This window comes from Canis lupus, chromosome 29 (genome assembly GCF_011100685.1).
Source record: "Canis lupus familiaris isolate Mischka breed German Shepherd chromosome 29, alternate assembly UU_Cfam_GSD_1.0, whole genome shotgun sequence".
NCBI classification, from domain to species: domain Eukaryota; kingdom Metazoa; phylum Chordata; class Mammalia; order Carnivora; family Canidae; genus Canis; species Canis lupus.
The window spans coordinates 33,026,608-33,047,645 of record NC_049250.1 but is presented as its reverse complement, the minus strand read 5'-3'; the positions used below and the strand labels follow the sequence as shown (position 1 = coordinate 33,047,645).

Sequence of the window (21,038 nt, the reverse complement as noted above, 5' to 3'; positions counted from 1 at the left end):
AAAATTTCAGATTAACTGGTTAAAGTTTCAAGAAACTTCTCACAGCTGACCTCATGCCAAATTGTTGGTGGATACACAGACCTGGTCAGACAAAAAAGTGGTGACTCCTCTGTGCAAGTTGGGTTACATTTCCCTGAATGTTATCAGTGATGGCACTGCAGTGATCTATCCATCTAACTAATCATTTTAGGAGCCAGAGAACTTTCCAAGGTCAAGTGTCACCTTCACAAATGATAGTCTTGGGAGTTGTTTCTAATTGATGTTGATGGTGGGGGTTTGGGGAGGTGCTCCAGCCTGCAGGTAGCTAATCAACTTCCAAACAGCAGTTGAAGAGCTGCAGGCAGGGCCAGAAGTACAACTTACTGAAAGATGCCCTGGAAGAAAGCTTGAAGCAAAAAGAAGAGAAGTGCAGACAAATGAGGGGCAAATTCTGCTGTGGAAGCCTTGAGATTTCATCACTGCCTCTGGAATTCCAGCATTCCTCTGGGAAAAAAAAAAAGAAATCTCTGCTGGATGAGAAGAAAATGTTGAATTTAGCTTATCTTACATCCTAACTTACTATTAGCATGGTCATCATCAATCTGCTGGATAGGTGACCTTTAACTAGGGAATATGAGCCTTTAAAAACCATGGAAAAAAGATCAAGACTTGCTAGGAGATTTAATAGAGAAATGAGTGGTTGTGCATTAAACATAAAAATTGAGTGTAAGTACACACATCCATGTAAAATGAATGCATATTGGTAGCCAAATGGCTATTTTAGCTTTGAATTAGTGTCCAGACTGGAGATGATACATTCAAATTGAGAACTGGTAATAATCAGTTTATATGGAAAGCAGTATAATTTCAGAAAGTATTTTATAATCTTTTTTAATGGTTAGTGAACTAATTACTATGACATTATGCTTATGAAATAAATGATATTTAATAAAAATCCACCATGAAATTGTTTCAGGTCCTTAGAGTACTATGTTCTTTAAATGTGGAGCATTATTATGACATCTTGCTTCCCACCAATGATCTCATGAATCTCTGGGACTACTCAATGACAAATATAAATTGCTTAATATCTGTAGACTCCCTGGCTTCTTACTTATAGACAAACTCTTTGGAAATGAAAATATTAAGGACAAAGTGAGCTACAGTCATGGTCCTTTTCAGAATCTGAAATCTCTAAACCTTTTGACAATTTCATCCAAATGAGATTCAAATGAAGGGTAGTTTAGAGGAAAAAAAAAATAGCTGCCCTTTGGGGAAGGGGAGCTGCTTTCTCTAATTTCATATCTTGCCTCCCTCTGTGTGCGAGTCGCTACCCTCTGCCCGCCACCACTCCCCTTTCCCCCCGCCAGCATCCTTGCCCTTCTCCTGCTCTATCCCAGGCCTGGGGAAAGGCCATAGGCACCAAGGTGGGCAAGGTTAACTAAGGGTAGGCCCACTCTTTACTGCCACCATCACTATAGTACACAGAATAACTTTCTCACACTTGATTACACAGCTCAGTGTAAGTCAAGGGAGTTCCTAAACATACACCAAATATGGCCTTATCAAGGTCCAGAGACACAGCACCAAAGAGGCCAAAACATCATAGAGGATCCCTCTTGGACACATCCATGTTTCTAATCTGGTTTCTTATACCCCATGCTTCGTTTTTCTGACTTCTGCCCTGCAAATCTTTACTTTCCTTTTGGGAAATTATGCCTCTTAACTACAGAGGTTGGTCTCCTCCCACAATCCATTCTTCTCTTCAGAAAAGTACATTTTCCCAAATCTGAGTCATTCATTTCAAAGTAACATTCTGGATGGGTAGGTGGGAGGTGGGGAGTCAATGATCCCCGCTGACACTCCCTAAGTAGCTTAGTAACGGCTGGAATAGATAAAAGCACTATAAGTTCATGGAATGGCAGTTTCTTCCCCCAATTGTGCATGGAGGAACACTTAAAACACACACACACCCCACCTCCCAAAGCACATCCTAATTCTGATAGATAGTAAATTCCAATCATATAATAAAGCAGAGAAATATTTTTCTTTTTTTAAAGATTTTATTTATTCATTTGACACACACACACACACACACACAGAGCACAAGCAGGGGGAGCAGTAGTCAGAGGGAAAGGGAGAAGCAGACTCCTCACTGAGCAGGAAGCCCCATGTGGGACACGGGCTCCATCCTGGGACCCTGGGATCATGCCCTGTGCTGAAGTCAGATGCTTAACTGACTGAGTCACCCAGTTGCCCTGAGAAACATTTTTCTCATTCATAACTAAATTAATACTTCACAGTTTTTAGGTTAAGCAGAAAAAATAGCATTTTCCTTCTTCCCTTGTTTCCAATTTTTTTTTTTTTTTTATAGTGGGCAACCCTTTTTCTTCACAAAAGCCCTACTGAAGCTCTGAGATTCCTTCACCTTCTCTTGAAGGAGTGAGGAGGAAATTTTATTCTTCAACTAACCTTCTATTCTTCTGGTAGCACAATGACTCAGGAAACTCATTATTCATTCTTTAATTCCTCATTCATTCACTGATTCATTTAAAAGACATTTGTTGAGTACTATTATGTGCTACTTGGTACTTAGGGGGTTAGATAAATATAAACAAGTTATTCTATCAGTACATAAATATCTCACAGTGTAGTTAACTACAATACCACGTGAAAAGTGTGATAGAAGATGTGAGGTGGGCATGGAGAAAGTTGCAATTAAATTTTCCTTGGAGAGCCATGGTCTTATTTCTCATCTATTTCCATTGATAATGGAAAGTAACAATTGAGTTGTATAAGAGAAAAATATTTCTATTCCCTCTGCACTATTCTCTCAGAATTAATATTTGGTTTTTGGAGATATGTGTGTCCCTTTCAACAATCCTGTGCATTCAACTGGAAGAAAAAATCGACATGCCTTCAACTTAAGAGTGATGGGTAATGGCACAATGGAAGATGCCCCCACATGGCTAGGTGCTGAAACGTCTTCATTTTACCTTAGGGATTAGTGATTCACACAGCGTCTCAGTTTATCTCATCACTCTTGGAAAAAAAGTTGCTTCCTGAGGGTGCCTGGGTCTCTCAGTGGTTTAAGAGTCTGACTCTTGGTTTCAGCTCAGTTCACGATCTCAGGGCCGAGATGGAGCCCCAGTTGGGGCTCTGCGCTCAGTGGAGAGTCTGCTGTACCTCTCCCTCTGCCCCTACCACCTCCTCTCTCCCTTGCTCCACTCATGCACTCTGTCCCTAAAATAAAATAAAATCTTAAAAAAAAAAAAAAAGAAAAAGCTGTTTCCTGGGTTGCTTGTACAGCCACTTTCCCATAACTGTAACTCTCCTGGGCCATTGGCTCTTCTGAGTCCACAGCTGTCAAAGGTTGGGGGGAAGGTCAGCAATGGTATGAAAATGTGAAATCCATTCATCTTTTCATCCTTGAAATATTTACTGAGAGCTTGCTATGGGACAGGCACTGGAGTAGCTTCTGGAGATACAACATGTAGTAATAATAGAGATATTGTGGCAGGCTACTAACTGTCCCCCTAGGGTTAATCTCTTTCTTCCCTAGGATAGGTGATCACCAGCTAAAGACTTCATTTCCCAGATTCTTTTGTAATTAGTTGTGGTCATGTGACTAAGTTATGTTTGATGAGTTGTGAGTAGAAGCAATGTATGCTTCTTTAGGGGGTCCCACCCTTTAAAGTATTGACCTTGTGCTGCTGCTCTGGTCCTTTTCTCTTTTAATTGACAGGGAGATAGTAAGAAACTGTCAGCTCCCTTGACTTAGAGATGGAAGCCATGTGTTTGGAAAAGGGGAGCCATCCCATCAGCTCCATATTGTCCTTATGTGGAATGTTCTATGAGAGAGAAATAGACTTGCAACTTGTATAAGTTCCATTATTTGAGGTTCTCTTTATTCAAGTATTTTAGTCTGTACCTTAATTAATGCAATCCCTGCCTTCGTGGATCTTTACAATCTGCAGAGAAACTGAGATGCTTATCAACTAATCTCAAAATAAACATATGATTACAAACTGAGATAAAAGTTATGTAAGAAAAGAATGTGGTGTTATAAAAGCATAAATGAGGAGATATGACTTAGTCTGGGAGCTTAGGGAAGACTGCAGAAAGAGCAGGAATGAAATGAGCATCAGAGGTGTGTTGGGTATAGTATTTAACAATTCGTAAAACAATGATACTTTTCTGCATAAATTTCCCTGCCTGATGTGTTCCTTGGACCTGAGAGAGCAATTACAAATGTTAGTATATATAGAATAATTGAGCGAAGTAATACAATAAATGGAAAAATACTTCACATCTTATAAGACACTAAATTAAGATAAAGTACCAAACAATATTATCTAGTAAGCTGTGTAAGCCATAAGTCTTATAAAAAGGAAAACATCTTAAATTCTTACCAGACCAACATTATTTGTACTTAAATTATAATGCTCAGCTTAAAAAAAAAAAAGCAGAGAAAAATGTTTCTATAAGGTAAATCAACATAGACAAACATATGGGGACAGCTGAAGTACATACAAAATCCAAACAAAAACTACAAGCTATTTCTCTTATTAAGGAAAAGAATGAAGTTATTTTTGTCTAAATTGTTGGCTTGTTGTCCACAATGATCAAATATAACTGAAGGACTGTGTGCAACGGTCTGTTCACATACACTTGGAAGCAGAGACTAATTACATCCAATAGAGTGTACCGACAGGGTAAGAGGACATAGAAGTCATAAAATGCTTCACTGAAGAACAGGAGACACTTTTCAAGTGATAGACACATAAGAAACTTTAATAAAGTGATGCAGAAATACGTAATTTTACAAGCAACACTGCATTGCTGGATCATATCCAGATACAAGAATAAGAAAACCAGCAGGGAGAGACCAATGCATGGATTAAGAGTTGAGCACATCTGATTATTCTGGCTTAATTCCTTCATGGTCTGAGAGCAGACTCTGTATGATTTCTATTCCTTTAAATTTGCTAAGATACATTCGAGGCTCAGAATGTGATCCATCCTGCCCAATGTTCCATGTGAGCTTGAGATTATTATTCTACATAGCATATTTATTTCTGTTATGCCTTATTTGGAGATAATTTGAACTTGGAACCACAGAAAATTGGCTAGATCCCCAGCACTAATCTAAAGATGTCTACTCAATCACATCTGGTACCAACATTAAATACAACAAAAACTAGTGATTATGGTAAAGAGTAGCTAATTACTGTATATCACTTTAACTTTTACAATGTTATCACATATTATGCTATGACGGAGCAACTTTTTCTTTCCAAAATTAAGTTGCAATCATGTGGAAGAAATAATGTATAAAACTATGACATTTGTAAAAAGGTATTGCCTTGGCTAATTAGCTCACATGCTAAATAAATCCGATTTGCATTTAGTGCCTTAAGGACAAAAGAAAAATATTCATTGTGAGGGAAAAAGTAGCATGAAAAAATGCATAAATAATTAAAAATATCGATAGGGAAATAGTTATGAACATATTTCTTTTTCATATAGATGGAAAATTCTAATGATGGATATAATCTTAATAATTATGATGATGATGATGCAAGTTTCTCTTCATTAGAAGTTAACTGGAAATGTTTTCCAAGAGAGTTCTGATAATTTAAACAATCTCTTTTGAGAGGAAATAGTTTAACATCATGTTTTAACTACCTCATTGAATAAAGAGGAAGAATATGTGTTTCTGAAAAACTGACTTTTGAAATACGAAAGAAGAAATTTCAAAGAATTCATTGTTAAATATCACCCTCATCTATTCTGATGTAATTTTATTATGATAATAAAAGTCATATCTGATTCAAGCTAATGAACATTAATATCATGGTTCAATTATGATTGTTTTATATAAATAAAAATTCATCATTTAGAAGATAAATTGTGATACTATCCTAAGTGGACAATAGAAAAGCTAGTAAAAATAGGAATATATTTGTTCAAAAAAGCAAAACATCTTTTAAGATGAATAATCTTATTTAAATATTATTTTTATCATTTTCAAATCATTATCATAGGTACTTGTTTTGAGATTTATAAAATCCATGTGAGAACAGGTATTTCATTCAGCAGGTATTTATTGAGCATCTACCAGGTGCCAGGTACTGGTAAGCACTGAGAATATAATGTTGGGCCAACAGATAGATAGTCACTGACCTTTTATGGTTTATAGTTTCCTGGGAAAGAAGGACCAATATACTTGATATTAGGAAGAAGTATGACATATTAGAGGAACTTAAAGGGCCAATAGATTTGACATAGGAGGAAGTATGACATATTAGAGGAACTTAAAAATAACTAGTGCACAGAATGCACAGAATGTTAAAGGGAGTCTGAGGCTGATGAGAGAGATAAGCAGTGTGCTGGTAAACTGGTTCCCCCAGGGGGGGGAAACAGCCCTGCTTTGTAGCATTTGCCAATTTCTCCTACCTCATCCAACTTTAAATTACCAACCGTTCAAAAATCAGTTTGCAAAATCCTGGAAAACTAACCAGATTAACTGCCCGTATGCCAGTGCCAGCCTACTTGAGCCCACTCCAACATATCCTTTTTCTCACACAGGGGCCAGGTCATCCAAGCCTTATATGTCATGACAAGGAGTTTATCTTAAGGAACAACACAAAGCCATAGAGCTTTGGATGTAGTATGAAGAAAGGATTGTAGAAAAATATGATAGGAAGTAATGAAATAACTTCTGTTGGAGGGTCCTGTGAAAGATGATGATGGCTTGGACAAGGATGGTGGCAAGGAGAAAGAGCAAAGGAAAAACTGAAGAAATATTTTGATGGGGAAATCGATAGGACTTAGTGATGGACCAGGGCATAAGGAAGAGAACGGTCTGTAGTATGACTTACAGTTTTCCTGTTTGTAAAACTGAATGGGTGGGTGGGTAGTGGTATTAGATAGAAAACCCTGGGGGAAAACCAGGTTTGGAGGGAAAAGATCATGAGATCAGTTTGGGACTTGCAGATTGTGAGTCGCCTTTCAGATCTCCAAGTAAAATGTTGAGTGAGCAGTGAGATACATAGATTTGGAGATTAAAAGAGGTCTGGGATAAAGATAACTCTTTGGGAGTCAAGGGTTCAATTAGAAGATGATTGACAGCATGCGCTTACATCATTGTCTAGGAAGAAAATGCAGAGTGAGAAAAATGAGGACACCTAAGAGTAAGCCTTGAGGGGTGCCTGGGTGGCTAGGTGGTTGAGCATCTGCCTTCTGCTCAGGTCATGATCCCGGAGTCCCAGGATCGAGTTCCACATTGGGCTTCCTGCAGGGAGCCTGCTTCTCCCTCTGCTTGTGTCTCTGCCTCTCAGTCTGTGTCTCTCATGAATCAATGAATAAAAAAAAAAAAAAAAAAAAAAAAAAGAGTGAACCTTGAGGACTACAGCATTTTAGGGGATAAGCAGGAGAGACTGAGCCAGCAAGGGAACACCATAGCCAGAGAAGTAGGAGGGAAGCCAGGAGAGTAGGGTCACAGAAGCCAAGGGCAAGAGTGCTTCAGGATGGACAGAGGGGGCAATATTGCTAAATAATAATTCAGAGAGTAACTTGTCCAAACTCACCCTGGGACTGAGAGCAAAGCATTCTTAACTCCGTGTTAGTGAGGGAAAAAAATCTCAATCTATTCAGGTCAATCAGAAAGAAAGATTATTACAAGGATACATAGATTTCATTGAGAAATGAAGAAAGGATCTGGGATTGATGGGAATTAATCCAACTTAGTACAACTAAGAGGTACTTTTTATTATTTGTGGTTTTGATGATCATATTGTATTTAACATATGATTAACACAAGTTTCCCATGGGTCACACATGGGAAACTCAGTACTTCATAGATATCTTCCTTTTGATTCTACTGACAGCCCAATGGGAATGATGCTACCATCAATTCCCATTTTACAGATGAGAAAATTGAGATTTATAGAGATAAGTCACTTCTGCAAGATTACATTAGTTGATAGGGAGCCAGGGCTCCAACTTAGTTCTGATTCTGAAACTCACGTCCCTGAACATTACAAGGTAGCTACTTCCTCCATCGCCCTCTCTTTCAGGGTCCCACAGTCCCTTCTGCTTCCCTCTGGGAATGCTCCATTCCTTCTCAGTCGCTTGCTCCCTCAGTTTCAGCTTGCACATGGCTCAACATAGTCTCAGCCTCTACTCTTTACGAGCTCAGTGTCTACACATCTCAGTTCCAAACACCACAAAAGAATACAATCAAGACAAGGTCATCCAGGACATACAAGGAAGTCAGGTGTCCCCTCGTGATCCAAACAGCTGTGGACAGGGATTGAGGTCACAAGGACAGGAAGGATTTGGGGCAGGGACATTTAGTTCAAAGGGAGCTATGCAGAAACAGGGATACACTGTCCAATTCTGTCTTTTGTGTCTTCGACCTTTCTCCTGGGTCTCTTTCCTAAACCTAGAAGCATATTCCTCTCAGTATTAATTGAACACTTCTGATGGTAAATGACAGAAGCCCAGCTAGAATTCACTTAAGCAGAAAGAGGGAATTTTATTATAGGGACCCGAATGACATCATACATCTCAAGGGAAAGAATGTTGCTGGATCTCAGGAAAAACCAGACACAAGGATCTAAATGCTGCTAGGACTCTGAACCTTTCTTTTTTCCTGTCATTTTATACCTTTATATTCCTCTTAATCTTGGCTTCATTTGTCTTTCTCATTGCACATTGCTTCTCAACACAAGAGAGAAAACATGGCTATAAAATTATTTTTATAGCTTTTAGTTTCGATTACGGGAATGAAATGACTTGATATTTTCTCTGGTATGAAATCTAAAAATCCCATGGTAGAGTTACTTTGGCTCATTTAAGTAACTTAGCCACTCCTCATTTAATTAACTGGTTCATGAAGTTGGGTTCGTGGGATCAATTTTGATTAGATTTACCCTCTACCAATTAACCTAGACCAGGAAATAAGTCATATAAGAATACAACATCTCAAAAAAACATAAAAACTGGGAGAAGGTGGGTAGAAGAATCAGTTTCTAGAAGAAGAAGATTGCTCCATTGTCCTCTTTTTCATGACTGGCTTCAGACTTGCACAGGGGCCATCAAAATCTTAGCCCTGACTCTTTATGAACTCCATTCTCGAGGGTGCTGAGCTAACTATGGTCTTACCTTCCTTTTCATAGGCCAGCTTGTTGAAAGTGGAATCTATATTCCTCTTCATTTTCCTTATCATAATGTCAGGCTTCTATCTACTATAATTTGATTTATTGTTTTCACCAGTTAAGAAACTACTTTTTCAAGGTCATCACTGACTAATCACAATAAACACTTTTAAGTCTTTACCTTACAAGAACTCTCTTCAGTTTATGTCATTATTCATCAATTCCTCTGTGGCCAAGACTTCCAGCTGCTTCCCTGGATCCATTTCCCCCTTCTTCCTTAGCAAATCAAGTAGAACCCCATTTTAAGCTGGACTCATGGTTGCCCAGAATACGATGTGCATTGTCCAGTCTCCTTTAAAGTCAGATGTGGCCATGTGGCTAAATTCTGCCAATGCACTGGAAGTAGAAATTGTACAAAATGTAGAGTCACTATTTTAAAAGGGAGTGGTGCTCCCTTCTTCAATATGTCCTCCTTCACACTGGGCTAAATTTTGGACAACCCACTTGGCCTATCAAGATTCTGTAGACTAGAGAAAGAGCTGCATGATAATGGAGCCCCTGTACCAGCATCTGCTGCCTAACTCCACATCTAGTCGATGTCAGAAAGAATTGTCACCTGCAGCTAAATCTAATCCTAACCAACACATGCTCTTTCTCGAAACTCCCCTCCCTTCTCTCTGTTTATTTTCTGTGATTTCTGCTCCTTACTGGTCTTTCCTATTATTCTTGAATTTCAGCTCAGACTTTTCCTTGATCATCCCCCTTACTTGTCTCCAGGGTTCCATCCTTAGGCTTGTGCTTTTATTCTCAATATTCTATATGCAAAGCCTCATAAATATCCACACCTTGATAGCCAAATAGTATTTTTGACTCAGAAATACAAGTCTCCAGTCTTTCTATCTTCTCTTGGCTACTGACCTAGCGCTTGACCGCTGAACACTTGACCTTCTGAAGGTTCTCTTCATTAGTTGTGTGTCTCCATTAGTGAAAGCCACTCTCTAGACTATTGCCTCAGAAAGAAGACTGAATTTCCCTGGACCTCCTTCTCCTGCTCTACTGTAGTGGTCTTTGACAGGGTATTCGTCTCTTAAACTCTCCTCCACCTTACTGCTGAACTACTTTTTCTGTTTTAAAGATTTTACTTATTTATTCATGAGAGACATGAGAGAGAGAGAGAGAGAGGCAGAGACATAGGCAGAGGGAGACACAGGCTCCCTGAGAGGAGCCTGATGTGGGATTCGATCCCAGGACTCCAGGATCAGGCCCTGGGCCAAAGGCAGATGCTCAACCACTGAGCCACCAGGCATCCCCTGAACTAGTTTTTCTAACCTGATTGTGTTACCTTACCAAATCATAAATCGTTTAGACTATCCATTATTTAAGGCATTTAGTTCATTCACCGTAATGTTTCATAAGAGAAACTTCAGGGACTTGCCTCTCACCTCAGACCTATTTTTGGCAACTTCTTCTTCAGGTTCTCCTCCAACAATACCAAACTATTCACAGCTCCCAAATGAGCCACGCTGTCCTTTTCTTCTATCCTTTGTAGGTGCTGCATGTTTCAAAAATGCACCTCTTCTATAGGGCATGCCTCTCTTCTCCTGTTATGTAACAAATTCCCATTTATCCTTTAAGACACGCCTCAAATAGTCTTTCCTCTAGGAAGCTTTCCCTGACATCTTCAGGAATATGTACATTGACACTTCCCTTCAAAGCTTCTAGTAACTCCCTAAATACACACAACCTGAATTGTATCTGATATGATTCAAATTACATTACTTACACATCTCTGTCTCTTTCTGGAATATGAGCTTATCTTTTTATGCTTGGCATTTTGTCTTCTCCCTGGTATACTATAGGTACGTACTGCAGTGTTGAAATGGCTTATTAATTTTCAAAAAAATATATAGGAAAATCAATGCTCTAACCACATGAATCTAAAGCCTGATTATAAGCTCACTGATAACGGAAGTTGCAAAGTGAGGTTGCTACTGGGTGCACAATGATTCTCCAAGTGGCCCTGACTGTACTGCTTTCCCTTTTATTCTTCTCCTTATTCTTGGCATTGGCTATGCTGTTAATCCAAGGCTAGAGAGATGCTAAATCTAGCTGGGTCCATAGAATAGTCCTTTCTTAGAAATTTGAAAATAAAGCGAGGTATGTAAAAACTGAAAGTTCTCAGAGCTGAGTCATCTAATGTGAGTGTCCTGGAGAGAGGGTTCATGAACAACCAATCCTGATGATTTCCCTGCATCTGCTCCAATGTCTGTCATCTTCAAGGTCGATGATTCCTGCCCTTCCTTTGATTTTGAGGGCGACACTTTTTAACACACCCTCTCCTGTTTCATTTGGATTAGGCGGTCAGTTTCTTTTGCTTGCGAATAAAAGAATCTTAACCAGAGCACCCATTAGAAAAGTACTGAAGGACTGCGAACTATTGGTAGATTCCCTGTTCTGTGGGTTAATGACTAGGTTCTCATAAACCCACACGGTGAAGCTCGTTGAGTCTACAGATTCGATAGCCCTCTAAGGGATTAGATTGAGCAGAAGCAAAGGTAGGCAAACACACAACAGTCTTTCCTACAAACCCTAACAACTCAATTAAAATATTTTCTTCCCTCTTTTCCAGGTGTCCTATTTTGATGTTTTTTATAAAAAGAATATATTTTTCCCCTTCAAGAAACTGAATTTCCACTTCAAACTTAAAATGCCACATCAAGTTAGTGAAGGATTTTGGCTTAAATTGTTCCTAGAGATTAGGTCTACTTTCCCTCAATGCCAATTAAAATGACACGGTCTGACATAATGTAGTATCTGACGTTTCCATAGCAGCTTGGGCTAAGCAGCTTTACTTGTTAATTAGCCTGACAGTGCCCTGTGAAATACCTTCTACCCAAAGATGATATGGCCCCTTGGTAAACATAACCTCATATGACAGGAAACCAGAAAAGCAAAAGTCACCCAGATGAAACAGAAAGGGGAAATGTGCTCAGCCAAAGTGTTAAATCCAAGCTGAGAATTGGCTGTGTCCCTGGGAAGAAAATATCCTCTCTTGTTTCGTTATCACACACTCAGTGGAATACTTAATAATCAGAAGGAATTAAAGGCTGATTTTGTCATGCAGTTTGGCAACTGGCATCTCCACTACCCGCTGTCTTTGTGAACCGACGCAGACATGATTTAATACTGAGTTAGAGGACATTTCAGTCTGCTGATTGGGTCCCACCACTTCCTGTCAACAAGAATGTTAATATAAAGACTCTTCATGTACCCAGCAGTTATTTAACAAAGTAATCTTAGCTCTCAGGAAATAGAAAATAATCCATCAAACCAAAGGGTTTACTGAGAATTCCAAGCTGCATCACAATGCCAAGTATTAAAGTTTACACTGAGCTCTATTTACTCTTCTTTTAGACCTAATTGGAACCGATATAAAGGTTTAGTTTTATTGCTCCCAGGTAGGTGAGCAGCAAATCAGATTCAAGGAAAGAAACCAGAGAAAAATGATAAAAAATAATTCTATTACACTGGCACGGAGAGGAGGGAAAAGGAAGTTCTAGGAAAGGTGATCCCCAAACTACAAAACATGTATTTGCTGGGAATCATTTCACAGAAAGGCAGGGGTGCCTGGGTGGCTCAGTTGGTAGAGCATGTGACTCTGGATCTCGGCCCAGGGTTCAAGCCTACGTTGGGTATGGAGCTCACTTAGAAAAACAGTAACAACAAAGGAGGCCAAATGAGTTTATTTATAGTTTAGCAGCCTCTGAGGCAACACTGTGTTATTTTGCTGTTTTATATTCTGAAATAATAATGAAAGATATTTACTAACAGATTTTTTTCTTAAGATTTTATTTATTTATTTATAAGAGACACACAGAGAGAGGCAGAGAGACAGGCAGAGGGAGAAGCAGGCTCCTGGGATCCTGGGATCACGACCTGAGCCAAAGGCATATGATCAACTACTGGGCCACCCAGGTGTCCCTCTAACAGTAGTTTTTTAGAATGGAAGTATAAATTTAACTTTTAAAAAAATTTTAGCTATTTAATTACTTTTTAAATATAAATGTCATTCTTGAACACATGTTAATACTGTGCACTGAAAATAAGACACACCTATATACAGCCCCCAAAGGGAGGGCTGTGGAGAGGGTGCTGGGGTTTGATGTGGGCTCCGGTAGGGGGACTTGCTTATAAGTGTCAGGCAGAGGGCTCAGGACACAGGGAGGTGACCTACGGCGTGGGGCACGTTCAGGGGGCTGACTGTCTGTGGGCATCTTCACCCCTCCTGGTGCAGGGAGGTACCCCCTGTCCCTAAGGACTAGGCAAGGGGGCAAGACTCCACGTGTCCAGGTTCCCCGGGATCTCTCTTTAACTCAGGCTTTGTGGGTCCACCGATGCTTTCTAAAAAGGCAGATTATCAAAATATAAGTTATGAAAACGAACAAAAAAATGGAGGTTGAGGTAGTAAAAGCAAGTAACTTGAACCATCTAGAAGAGTTTATATCCAGCGGGCAGACTTCTAGTTAAAAAGGTAGGGGCCTATTTGCCCAACTTTCCATTAGGATTGATTGTAGGACCGAGTTGAGGTTGTGGGGGGCAGAGGATATTAAAAAAAGAAAAGTGATATAAAAAAAAAAGAGAGAGAGAGAGAGAGAGATTGAAGTGATGAGCCCCGACACAAAGTAGGAGACATGAGGAGGGGCAGCAGGGTAGCAGCAGATGGGTCTGATGAATGGGAGGAATGGGAAAGCAGAGGAGCAGGAACTGGGAGGCAGGCCCATGAGCTGCTCTAGGAGTCTGGAGAGGGGATGCCTTGGGTTGGAAGCAGAAGAAGGTACTTACTGAACCAAAGGGACCATCCGGTGTTGTGCAAGTTGATATGGGAGGCAGGGGTCCTCGTTTATTTTAATTAATTAATATTTAGCCAACTGTAATCTGAGAATAAAGTAAAATGATTTTAGTCATATGTCTATATCTATCAACATCAAGCAAATGTTGACTTTATCTAAAAAGCATGTATGAGGGGGTGCCTGGGAGGCTCAGTGGGTTAAGCAGCTGCCCTTGGTTCATGTCATGATTCTAGGGTTCTGGGATCGAGCTCTGCATTGGGGTCCTGGCTCCATGGGGAGTCTGTTTCTTCCTCCGCCCCTCTCTCCACTCATGCTCTCTCTCTCTCTCTCTCTCAAATAAAGAAAGAAAGAAATAAACTCTTTAAAAATAATTAAAAGCACGTATAATTTATTTTAAGCAAACACTGTATTGTGAACTAATAGGAACACAAAGAGATGATCTTCACTTCCCAGGTGTTTTCAGTCCAGTGACTGGGATAGGCAAGTGCCCAAGTCAATCTAGTGCAAGTCTGTCTAAGGAAGTATGAGTAGAGCAATTATTGAGCTCCTGCTTTGTGCCTGGCTGTGTACTAAGCATTAAATAAATTATTTTATCTAAGTCTTATAGCAATCCTAAAAGAAGATATAATTATTTCACTTTCACAGATGGGGAAACTGAGTCTTAGAAGTTCAGTTAACTTGCCGACAGCCACAATGTTCTGGAAGTTAGGGAAGATAGATCCAAATTCCTCTGACTCATACACTCCTCAAGGCTTTTCTCTAATTGCTCTAAGCAATTAATTTTTTAGAGTCAAAGAGTGTTTGTTTGATGTCTGACAAGATTTGAAATATTAATTTTTGAGGCCTTCATCTCCTGAGTTCCGCCTAGCAGAGTAAAGGCAATCTGTTTTGAGGGGTGGATCATTATTCTGAAGGATGACTATGGAAAATGAAGCTCTCCTCTGAAACCATTTTACACTTTGATTTTTTTTTTAACTCCCCATTCCCCCATACTATCAAAGCAAATAATAGTGTTTGAGGTAGACTTGTCTCAAAATATTACTCCCCAACTGTGAAGTAAGTTCTGGAGAAAGGACTTATGACAGAAGGTTTGAAAAACAGCAAAGTCATGACCAGGATATCCAAATGTCTTTGATTGCTTTCCTGCACCGAGGTCTATGCTTCACATCTTCCTAAATTTAAGTAAATTAAAGTATTAAGACTATTGAACTGGTTAACTAGGGGAGTGGTACTTTGAAGCTTTTTTCTCTTGGAATGGATGCAATTGAGAAACATTCAGCAGATTAGACTTATTGTTTAAGTGCCTAGGAAGAGCAGATGTCATTGAAGAAATACAATGTTCGTCCAGAGTGAGTGCATTTTTAGCACTCTTCATCTCAAAAAAGAGTTGTAGAACTATAGAGGTTTCCTACGACTCCATGCATTTATATGGCTTTTAGTCTGTGTTTGGGCAATGGTATACTTCATCTTCACCTACACTCGAAGGAGTCTAGTGTGGAATAACTCTCCACTCCCTGTCAAGGGTTCCACATTTAAGTAAAGAAAATTGTTTGTTTCGAACAGATATCTAACTGCTGCCTGCTATCAAGAGACCATACTAAGAGTATGTAATGAATGTGAAACCTCCAAAACAATTATTTCAGAAAATCTCTGCTATCCCTCTTAGTTGAAAGTCGAGTGGCCTCTCTAAGTGCCTTTCTGGTCTTGGTACGATGAATGGGGTGTGGCTAGGTGCCTGCTAGACAGGCAGACAATGGTTTCAGCAACATTGGAGACTTTGCAATTAACCTTATGTGCCATTTGCAGTTGTTTGAAATAGTTTCTCTCTCCTTTTCTAAATACCATTTTACCTTTTACTTAATATACTGATTTTCATCACCAGCACGTAATATTCCGTACTTCTGCTTTTACCTACATGAACCCTTTGAAGGAGAGAGGTAACATAATTAGTTGAATAGACAAACAGTGCCATGCAGAGTAAATCCCACTTGATAATTCAGTTGAATTTTTTTTTCTTTTGATACGCTTCAGAACAGGGGACCTAACCAATTCTTTATACATTCTCAGAGTCCTATAAATTTCGGGGTAGATGTTAAGTGTTTGAGCAGGGAGGCAGATTGGATTGGGAATCATTACCCGAGTTTATCCTGGTGTTCAGAGAACACCATGAAACCATTTTAGTGAATTTCCCTGTCCTTTGGGTTTGTCCTTTGTAAACACCTGTGTTTGTAGACCACGGGAAGTAGGCTCCATTTAGTTAAGGAGTTCTTGGCCAAAGTATGTTCCTGTGATCAAATTGGCTTGGCTTCTGACTGTGAGCGCTCCTGCCAGATGTGAGCGCAGGCAAGGAGTGGCAATTTGGCTGCTCCACTGTCTCAGCAAATGCTGTGCTTGATGCAGATCCCACGTCACGGTTTCCCTTTTGCTGCAAGGGTCAGATGTGGGTACTGATTCAATACTTGCCTCACATATGGGTTTACTCATTCATTCATTCATTGCAGATCCGTGGGGTGCGCCTCGTGTGGGCTGAGTATTGCAGTATGCTCCAGATGCATGTGCAGGGGCCCCAGGGTCTCTACCTTTCAGCGTGTTTCTGTATCTCCACGGAGTGAGACTGTGGCAATCTCTCAGTCTAGTTGTTTTGCTTTTCCTGTCTTCCTGGGTACTGGAAATATCTGTGCCCAAAGGCAATTTATGGGTCCCCTAGCCTAGTTATGTTTTGGTCTTTCCCTCTGTTAGATTTATTAAACAAGGAGGCCGTTAGACTGAGGTGGTTCCAGGATCTAAGTAAGCAAAGCAAAACCTAGGCCCGTAAGTGACTCAAGGTTAAGAAATAAAAACCTAAGGACAAGTCACAAATGGATAAAGAAGATGTGGTCTATGTATACAATGGAATATTCCTCAGCCATTAGGAACGACAAATACCCACCATTTGCTTCGAGGTGGATGGACCTGGAGGGTATTATGCTGAGTGAAATAAGTCAATAGGAGAAGGACAAACATTATATGGTCTCATTCATTTGGGGAATATAAAAATTAGTGAGACGGAATAAAGGGGAAAGGAGAAAAAATGAGTGGGAAATCTCAGAGAGGGAGACAGAACATGAGAGACTCCTAACTCTGGGAAACGAACTAGGGGTGGTGGAAGGGGAGGTGGGCGGGGGGTGGGGGTGACTGGGTGACGGGCACTGAGGGGGGCACTTGACGGGATGAGCACTGGGTGTTATTCTATATGTTGGCAAATTGAACACCAATAAAAAATAAATTTATTTTAAAAAAACCCAAATAGCCGATAGACTTTTCCAAATAAGGCAAATGCTTAAGCTATAGTCAATGAGTGATTTCCTCACCTTGCCTCAGCATTGCCTCTGTAAGCCTTTCTCCTCATTCCCTTCGCTGGAGCCCTTCTACCTACTTCCCGTGCGGAACTGCCCAATTGGATAGATTTTTGATCAAATAAAGTCTTAAAATTTGTAATATGGTTCTTTTAGTAGTTCTGTGATTTGACTTATAGAATTTTACAGGTAGAGGAATTTGCTCATTCATTTATTAAACAAATATATATTAAATGCTGCCCTATGCCAGTCTCTATGCCAAATACTAAGTATACAGCAGTGATTAAAAAGATAAATTTCCTAGTCTCATAGAACATAGTTGGATGAGGAAGACCGACATTACAAGACAAACATATAAATACATTTATGGGCACGCCTGGGTGGCTCAGTGGTTGAGCGTCTGCCTTTGGCTCCGGTTGTGATCCCAGGGTCTCAGGATTGAGTCCTGCTTCTCCCTCTGCCTATGTCTGTCTCTTTCTCCTGTGTCTCTCACGCATAAACAAAATATTTTAAAAAATAAATTTATGGTTACAAATTGTGAGGTGAAAAAAGGCGGGAGGGGAAGAATTATGAGGTGAAGAGACGAATGTGAGATATCTCCTTAAGACTGGAGGACCTCTTTGAGGAGGTGAATATGCATTATTATTGTACTCTGGTGGTTTGCACAATTCCGGAGTTATGAAAGGTGCCCATCAGAGTCGGGCAACATGGTGACATTAAAACCTGAAGGGGGGATCCCTGGGTGGCTCAGCGGTTTGGCACCTACCTTCGGCCCAGGGCGTGATCCTGGAGTCCCAGGATAAATGATGGATGAGGGAGATTGAGGTGTCATTATATAACTTAATTATTAACATTTTAAGTTTAAAACTTTAATAAATCAAAGCTTTGATAACTAGCATTCCAAATAATTTTATGCATTTGGTCCTCAGCATTGAACAATGGCAAAATTATTTCCAACTGGAAGTCTTAAATTACACTGAGTGTGTTAAGGCCTGGTACATATTAAAGGATTAAATAAAGCACAGTGGATCTTCAGGCACATATTAAATGATTAACTAAAGTAGATAGTGTTTCTCCTATTTTACTAATTTATAAAAGTGAATACTCAGGTACATATTAAACAATTAAAGTAGGTGGTGTTTCTACCATTCTAATAGTTTATAAAAGTAAAGTTTTTAATTAGCAATAATCGCACCTCAGATAAACCTCATTGGCTACGATTAATTGTGCAAATCTTAGTTTATAAAAGTAAATTAACAATAATTTTCATAATTCTTCCTGATTTCTCAAATACTGGTAGAATAATAAATATTACAATTGCAAAAGTTTACATGAAACGCTTTGACTGGTAAGAAATGAAAACGGGGATCCCTGGGTGGCGCAGCGGTTTGGCGCCTGCCTTTGGCCCAGGGCGCGATCCTGGAGACCCGGGATCGAATCCCACGTCAGGCTCCCGGTGCATGGAGCCTGCTTCTCCCTCTGCCTGTGTCTCTGCCTCTCTCTCTCTCTCTCTGTGTGTGACTATCATTAAAAAAATAATAATAAAAAAAAAAAAATAAAAACGTATTTCTTAGATGGCTATATTGAATAAGGAAACAAAAGAATATTCAGCCTAATATACTAACTTGGACAGATCAAGAAATGACCATTAAAGTAGAGAAACTTACTGTAAAAAAATCAGTGGATCGTATGTACATATATGTCAATTCTATTTTTTTATATATTTATTTTTTATTGGTGTTCAATTTGCCAACATATAGAATAACACCCAGTGCTCATCTCATCAAGTGCCCCAAATATGTTAATTCTTTATGGTAGTTTGAATTTGTGTTGTAAGACAAAGACTCAGCCGCAGAGAACGTGGGGAATGCTAATCTCTCGGGAACACAGATATCAAATTTGCTGACCAGGGGTTCTCAGATCCATAAAGGGTATCATAAAAATATAAAAATGGACTCTGCTAGTCTTGCTTTTATCTTGTTGGGGGAACCATAGGATACTCATCTGTTACCTTACTTGGTTTCTTTCAACATCATTATGTACGCATAAAATGATAGCATTTGTTTGGCATCTGGCAGCAAGCAGGAAAGACTGCTGAGGGTCAGCGGAGACTGGAGACCATGGGTACCCCAAGGCTACCGGATCAGCATCTTTACCCCATCACCCATGCGAGACACAGCTGTGTGCTTTGACATACTGGTGGATGTATGGTCTAAAAAATATAGGTGACTTGTAAGTCCCTGTTGTTACTACTTCTCTTAGTGACTGTTCAAAAATCTCTTTTCTTAAATTCTTGCTTTGGGTTTACGTGGGGTATAGTATCAGAGGTCTCTAAAACAGTCTAACAGGGATGTTAGTCCTTCACAAGCCTGAAAAGAAAGACCCTCAGTTTGCATCAGCTTTATACAATAAGCAGCCTCTTTTATAATGTCTATTTAATAAAAAGGGAGCTTTTCCTTTTTACCTGCAACCGCATTCATAGGATGCCAGAGGCAGGGGGTCACTTCCTATTAACCACTTGCTGATTTTGAGATAAGCCTCCATAAGCTGTATGCAGAGCGCTTAAGTAGCTCTTAGGGTATGTCCTTTGGATTCTCAACAAAAGATGTCAAATTGCCTAAACTTGGTCTCCGAGAAGTAAAACCCTGTTGTTTCCATAGTACCTAGGAGTTATAATTTGAAATCAGCATGTATTTTCTTGTTCTGAGCCTATTCTTTCCTAATTAATTTAGTGCTTATAATGGTTATATCCTCCTGGGAAGATATGCAGGGAAAACCTAAAAGGACTAAGGGAGGAAAAAGGTGAAAGCACTAATTTGACTTAGAAAGAATACGCTCCTCATTCAACATTCATGACATTTACTTTTACTTATTTTTCTTCGGGTAAGTTATGTCTCAGAGGAGTCTATTCTCGTGGCTTCGACAGAGAGCTAATTTTGAAAGAAGTCATTTTCTCTGAATTAAGTGCTGACGTTTGCTTTATTTTTACAGGCATCCCTTTTCTCCTTGTTGCTGCCCTCCCATATTTTACAATTACTCCAGTCTTAAGTCAATTTATGCTTTCCATGTGGCTCAGGAGGGGGTTAGCCCATGCCCAGCTGTTTTTGATTTAAATACAACCCATCTCTCTCCGAAGTCTTGCCTGAAAATGGCCTCATCAGTGCAGGATAGCACAGGCTACTTCCTGAACATAAAGATATATATTTCCTTCCAGGAAATACACCGATTTAAATTTCCACCTGCACTTTCCGGATTTATAATATTTACCAAGGAGGTTATGCATCTGTCCTGCCCACTCGTTACTATTCCACTTGACTTACTTTTATTTGGCTTTAAGCAATAAAAGGTGACCAAGAAGATAGAAATGATTCATTTCTAGGTGCCATGAAGAAATGTGAGAGTACAGTTTTCTTCTATTTCACCAAAGATGAAGGCTTAAAAGTAATTTTTCCCATTTGATCATTCAATCCTGAAGATAAAACTTCAGGAAATATCAGCTGGTCAGAATTTATTTATTTATTTATTTATTTATTTATTTATTTATTTATTTTTAAAGATTTATTTATTCATGAGAGACACAGAGAGAGAGAGAGGCAGAGACACAGGCAGGAGATGCAGGCTCCATGCAGGGAGCCCGATGCGGGACTCGATCCTAGGACTCCAGGATCAGGCTCTGGGCTGAAAGCGGCGCTAAACCACTGAGCCACCCA

The 21,038-nt window shown here is 39.6% G+C and overlaps 1 non-coding gene across 1 annotated transcript; it reads right to left on the bottom strand.

Annotated features, from left to right (window-relative positions):
• Positions 1–18,429: 18,429 nt before the first annotated feature.
• Positions 18,430–18,564, bottom strand: LOC119866787. The gene has a single exon (XR_005381298.1). It is a non-coding gene; the product is annotated as a U4 spliceosomal RNA (small nuclear RNA).
• Between the last annotated feature and the right edge of the window lie 2,474 nt (positions 18,565–21,038).